A 6,254-nucleotide genomic window follows, 5' to 3' on the forward strand; every position below is an offset into this window, starting at 1 on the left:
ATGGTACTTGATGCATTCAAATTTTAATCTCAGAAAGAAAAAGCAGAAGAAGCTACTGAGAAACGTAGCTCATCTCATCCACTGTGACCAGTTCCCACTGCAGCTTCGGGTGGACCCAGGACACTTCCCAGACGGTCATCAGGTGAAGTTGTAAGCTAAAGCCTTCTGGAAATTTCTGCGTATTGATTTTTTTATTCAAAAGCAAGCAAAGAATTATCAGACTTGCTCTCAATATCCTGAAACATTTGCCTTTGTAATCACAAACTATGGACAATGCAGGATGTCTTCTATCACTCCAAGCTTTAGCTCCTCTTTGGACTCCTCAGGAGCAGCCCTCAACACTTTTTCTTTTTACACCACCACCTCTTCTGTTGGTTCACAGTTTAAATTTACTCCCTGCTCTCCAAACAGGTTCCTTCCCCTCAGGACCCCCCTAAGTATTGTCAAGGGAAGAGTTCCCGTTCAGTGAAGATGGAATAAAATGCATATACATTCTCAAACCCTGGCAGGTTTGATTTCCAGCCCTCATATGGCATTAAACCCCTCGGCTCAAAGCCAGTCTGGCCCCATCGTTTCTTGGATATGGGCCATATTTAAGTTTCATATTAAAACAGGAGCAAATCAGAGAAATATCCCTGCATACATGGGACGTGCATGTTACTCCAGCCTCAGGATCTCACACCAGGCATGCCCCAGCTCAGCTTGACTAAGTCTTTGTTCATTTCCTGCGACAACGCAATTCCTAGGATGAGACGACTCGCCATGTAATTTGTGACTGTGGCTTTGACCGTTTGTTCAAACTCAGACAGACGAAATATCTTCCCACATCGAAAAATTCCCTGAGCATCTGTATCAACGCAAGCGCTGCTCGGCAGAGGCTGAAACAATGGGAGTCACCATGTGCTGCTCCTCACGGCTAAGCCACAGCTCGCTGCTCCACGCAGCCTCCTTTTGGGGAGAGAATACAGAAAGAACAGTTTGCTCAGGAAACGTGTTGTTGCACGCAGCCAAAGAAGCCAAACCACAGACTGTACGATGAACTACAAGCACATCTTTCTGACCCTAGCTATCAGCAGAACCAAGGACTGATAAATGCAGGGATGATTCTCATCGAAGTGCTTTTAATTTTTTAATCTGACACAGCAAAGAATCAGACCTGGCTCAATCACAAGTGGTTCTGCAGATCCGTGTGTTTCTTGCCAGTCCTCCCATCTCGAGTCCAGTTTACCGCACCTGCTCCCAGGTTAGGGGCAGCAACCTGACCCCTTCAGCTCCTTAGACACAGAACTCTCATCTCAACGCCTCCCTACTTCTGTGGCCCCACCAGCACCCACCCCCACCAGCTGATGTTGCCTTCCTGTGCAAGGTTTCTCTAACAGAAGACTTGTAGATTTTACCTGCAAATGAATATTTTTGATAATAAGAGACAAAGGAAAATATTTTTAGCAAGACCTGACACCTTCCTTCCCCCCGATGAGGGCTCCTCATCACCCTCAGCTATTTAAAGGAAATGTGGTCGCAACATTTCTGCCACCAGAGTCCCGTATCTACGCCTGCAGAGACCACCTCCCCTGCGGCGATTGCTGGCGGCCTCAGCCAGCTTAAGGCCACCCCAGCTCTGTCCAGAGGGAAATATCAGGTTCTGAATACAACCGATACACGTACTGAACCGGTCATTTAAAAACCCAGCAACTGAACTCCTCTGACAGATCCCAACCTTATCTGCTCCGTGTAATCTGAATCCGCTCGGTTAAACAGGAGGATGTGCATGAATCAGGACAGCGAGGCTCTCCGTTACCTTCCCCTGGAGCAGCGCTGGAAACATGTACAACGGTGTGCGACCTGGTTTCTCTCAGTGCACAGGGCACCTAACTCCAACAAACTAGTGCTGACAAGGGAATCAAAGTGCAATTTAAACAAACATATACATAGAAAAATGAGATAACGCTTCCTTAGAAGAAATCTTTTAGTTAGGACTGCTCCAGTGTTGGCAGCTACCAAGTCATTTTACCATCCCTTAACTGGTTTTGCACACGGGATGTGCACCCTGATCTGGGCGAGTCACCAGCAAACTGGGTGCAAAGGTTTTGTCAGAGCTGGTACAGGTATCCATGCAATACAGAAAACTGTGTGCACAAAGACAGTGCTAAGAAAAGACCCTGATTTGATAAAAAGTGAGCACTACTGTAGTTACCAAATGTTGCCATGAGAAATTTCTTCATTTAAAAAGAAATTTTAAAAGCATAGCTTGGAGCAGGAGGAGCACAGGTCTGGAATGTTTTATCTTCAGTCTCCAGTGTTTATAATTTATTTGTGTTACCTTGCTTTGTGATCAGCTCTGCAGGCCCAGCAGAAGCACAGACAGCAGCGTTACACAGACAGTGCTCCCTTTGTAGAGACCCAAACTGGAGACGATTACAAAAAATGTATTTGTTTTTTGTCTGCAGTTTGTGAACTTCCCTTAGAGGAGATGAGAGAAACCATTTAAAGTTTTAAGAAACAGTCATCCTGTATAACTACACTGACAAAAATCATCATTTGTGAAGAAGCCAGCAAGATAACAGACCTAAAAAGACTGATTTCTTGAATACATGGTTCACTAAATCTCATGCTGAATTAGAGCTAGTTTTGCGTAAGCGTTCTTCAAGGTCCTGTCTTTCCAGCAACACTTGCTACAGGGGAAGCGATGAACCACAGCTTACCCAGGAGAACCAAACACAAAAACCAGCACACTGCTCTTTCACGTGGTGCTGCAGATGACCATCACAAGAGCTCAGAAAAACAAGCTGGTTTTTAAATTTTCCAGACAGGTTTAGCTTGTCAGTTAAGACCTGCATTACAGAACTCAGATTTTGAGGGAGAGTTCCTATCAAAGTTTTGCAGGACAGCTTGCTATCTAGCTTTAACAGAGAACTCAAGCAGCTGCCACAGTTCCTTAAAATCCTTGGAATTAAACTCCTCCAATTTAAAGTGATGCCAATTTCTGCCCATGGATATCCATCCACCTTCTTTGTGGAAACTGGGACAAACTGATCCATCATCCACAGGCACACAGACACTCAGTGAGTCAGACTGAGATCAAGGCACAAGTGTCCCAGGGGTTTGGGCCACATGGTGATTTTGGGGTATGTAGGTGACTTGTTCCATAAACATTCTTGCAAATTTTAGGTAACTACTCACTGCTTGGAAAGCCCAAGTACTCATATTTCTGCTAGAGGATACAAGATGTGGACACACTGAGTTCTCATTACTGCAATACTGCGGTACGATGGACACATTAAGCAAAATGTGTATCGCGCAGTCACGATGCTCAAAGTCACTTCATGTGACCAGAAAGGCCCAAAACCGAATACCACCCAACAGCCTCGCCCTAGGCTCTGAATCTAAAAGAAGCACAAAAATGTGTTTTGCATTAAACTTCTGCAGTAGCTAGTGTGGGCTCAGACAGATAATACAAGCTCCTATAGACCCCAAATCCTTCTGGCTGCCATGCATTTAAGCTTTTCCAAGCACTCAGGTATTTAGATTCCAGTGCAGTCTGTTTCCTATAAGCCACCACGAACAGCATGGCTGCACGTTTTAAATGGAGCCTCCCAAAGGGCATCCTTCTGCTGCAGGAGCAGGACAGCTTAGCAGGAGCCCTGGCATTGCTCATGGTCTTTGTGCATGGGGCCTCGTGGCACTTCAAGGTGCCGTGGGGACTGTCCCAAACTGAGAAGCACTGCGGCTGTGTTCCTGCAGATGTACTGCCAAAGGCCAGCCGCTGACATCTCGCCATTAACTGCATTCACACTTGTCTCCTGCCACCTTTCCCAGGAAATCTAGTTGCTACGCAAAGAAAAAAAAAAAAAAGGGTTAACTGCCTGACATTTCTGTTCCCGAGACAGCAGACTTAAATCTTCTGGGAGACTTCTTATTCCCATCTTCTTCCTGCAGCTCTTTTAGGACAACTCCCCTCAACTGCAAAAGCATTAGCACATATTGTTGCACTTTCCCTGAACCCCAGCCATACATTAACTCCTTCCTGCATGGCTCTCTTCCTGACTATTTCTCGTCCTTTGATGTGACACCGCAGTTTCTGCTGCTGCACTTCACCGGCCTCCTGGAAGGGAAGCTCTGCTAACCTGGCTGTCAGATGCAATAACTGCTGAAGCTACAAATCTGCCTTCCAAAAACCTGTAGATCTAAAGCTTATTCTCTGCCTCACAGACTACAAAAGCATGACTGTTTCAAAGAGCCAGCGTCTCCTGAAAATCCAGCAGGCCTGTTTTGCCTTACAGTGGTCATTTTGCTCATGATTAATGTTCAGGAAGTGGATTGCTTCCCCTCTTGTTAGACCCTATCTGGATGCACAGCAGCAAGGATCAGCAAATGCTTTCCGCTCTGGTCCCTTTTAGCTGCGTCTGTAAATGGCCTTTGAGCCCCGGCAATTTGGAGGTATTCAGCCTCTGAATCCCTAATTCCTTTCAGAGCTCTGGCTAGCGTGGTATCAAGGCTCTGCACACGCTGCCACCCCGGGAATGCCTTGCTAGCAGCTTCCCATTTCGCTGGCTGTGCCAGCGATTCAGCTCACCAGGATGCTTTGTCAATGTAGTAATCCCAGCAATTGTCTGCTTGAGTACTTCATGGCAATCAAAAGCCATTTAAGATTTCAGGTTTGTCTTCCTCTCTTCCCCTCCCTACCTTCCCCCAAAGATGTCTTCCTGTCACCAGGACATTAGCTCAACTCTTTTATCAAAAGAAGAGAGAAAAATGCATTTAGCCCTACCGCAATGTTAAGAGGTCTCTTTATTCGTCCCTTCCAAGAGCCAACATCATCTGTAGAGGTTAAATGAAAATAGCAGTGCAGTAAAAAGCCATACTCAGATCTCCTTCCAAGGGCTGAAGGAGCCTGACTCCATTAGCTGGATTTGTTAAGTTGCATCTTTAGCCATTTTTTGGTGTGAGCAGATGTTGCAGATGTGATTCTGTAACGCCAGCTCTCCCCCAGCATGCGACTGTTCAGCGAGCACAGCCAAAGCCAGGGACAAGAATCCTTCCCCCACCAGCAAAGTGGAAATGCTCCACAACTAACACCCATCTTTAGATAACATTGTGATAAATTTCCCTTTCTTGAATTCTTGATGCAAAATCTGAGGGATGCTAGACAAACTATTCTGCCATAAAACCTGTTACATATGTCCCAACACGACTGCAGCCTTTCTGTATGTAAATGTAAATTACATGGCTCATGAGATTTGCAATCCAAAATGCTCCATCCCACGCAGTGAAGAAGAATACATAACCCTGAAGAAACAGATTCTTTCACCCATTTCAAAGCATCAATCATGCACCCTCTGTAACTTAATTACAGGTCTACTGCTGAAAGAACTGAGTTTCCACTAAAACCGCCGTTGGTGGACAATATGCTTCAGATTGCCCAAATTAAGCAATTTTACTGCGTTTGATGCTGATATAAAGAGAGCTACCCTTTCCCAAAATCAGAGCCGGGCAGGGGGAGGAGGAGGAGACATCATACACGGTTTTGCCATCCTGCTCTTACTGGCCAACAGGGCCAAGCACCTTTCAACAGGGGCAGGCAGGAGATGGAGAAGGGTTTGCTCTAGTACAAGACTGAAGTGGGTGTTTTATTAGAGAAAGATCTGCCCCAGAGCTCCTGGTTGCTCCTCTGCCAGCGCTGGCTGTGCAGTGCTCAGTCGGAGACGGGGTATACCTGAGCTGACATTTTAGCTCTTAACTCTTTCAGATTTCCCAAGCAGGCTTCCCGCGCAGCCTCCCAGCACTGCCTGCTGGCGCGAACGCTGGAGCAAGCAGCATATTTCAGCAGAGTGGAGAGTTTCTCCAAAGCCACAGACACGTCTCTCACAGATGAGATTATTCGGATGCTGCCAAGGCTTTGGACAGAAGTCCCATTAGCACGTGGCACTCACGGTCATACTACGGCTGGAGATCACGGGCTGTGGCGAGCAGCACACAGTGCAAAGCAGAAGATTCTCCCAGCTCCAAAAATAAGTGTACCCAGGTAATAAACACACAGCTCAGAGAGCCCGGGGCCTGCGCTAGCTTCACCAGCCTGAAGCTCGGAGCGTTTCACCAAAGCTGACTTTCCCCATTCGAGCGGTTTCGCTACCTGGTCCTGCCTTAGCGACCGCTGTGGCGAGCTGAGCCTGATTTTACTCTTTGTTCCCAGATGCGTTTTCTGGGTCTCATTCCTAAGCACATGCTCTCAGCTTGGCACAGTGGGTTCTTTTTTT

Source organism: Pterocles gutturalis, unplaced genomic scaffold (assembly GCF_000699245.1).
Source record: "Pterocles gutturalis isolate BGI_N339 unplaced genomic scaffold, ASM69924v1 scaffold11500, whole genome shotgun sequence".
Classification (NCBI taxonomy): Eukaryota; Metazoa; Chordata; class Aves; order Pterocliformes; family Pteroclidae; genus Pterocles; species Pterocles gutturalis.